The following is a 392-nucleotide window of genomic DNA, read 5'->3' on the forward strand; positions in this document are numbered from 1 at the left end:
CCTCAGCAGCGGCGGTGGTACTGCAGGAAGCCTGGCAGACTGTGCACAGCTCTGTGGGCTGCGTGAGGAGTTCGCAGTGGCTCAGCTCCCGTGACACTAGAGGGCAGGGCCGGCCCAACGCTCAGCACCCCAGCTCAGCGCCCCAGGATCTTGGGATGGAAGCAGAGCCCGGGCCCAGGGAGGGGAACGATGGAGGCACACTGGGTAAGGAGACGGGGCATTAGGCATGGGGAGCAGAGTATCCTTGTCCTACATAGGTCCTAGCATCTTCATTTGTCCCAGGGTGCCCACAGCTACTGGTGTCCTCGCAGTTTCCCAAGGGAAATGAGTGCTGGTTTGTACTGGGTCCTCAGAGACCTTGGAGCCGCTAAATTTTGCTGCTTTGGCAACAA

Source organism: Apaloderma vittatum, unplaced genomic scaffold (assembly GCF_000703405.1).
Source record: "Apaloderma vittatum isolate BGI_N311 unplaced genomic scaffold, ASM70340v1 scaffold14766, whole genome shotgun sequence".
Taxonomy (NCBI): domain Eukaryota; kingdom Metazoa; phylum Chordata; class Aves; order Trogoniformes; family Trogonidae; genus Apaloderma; species Apaloderma vittatum.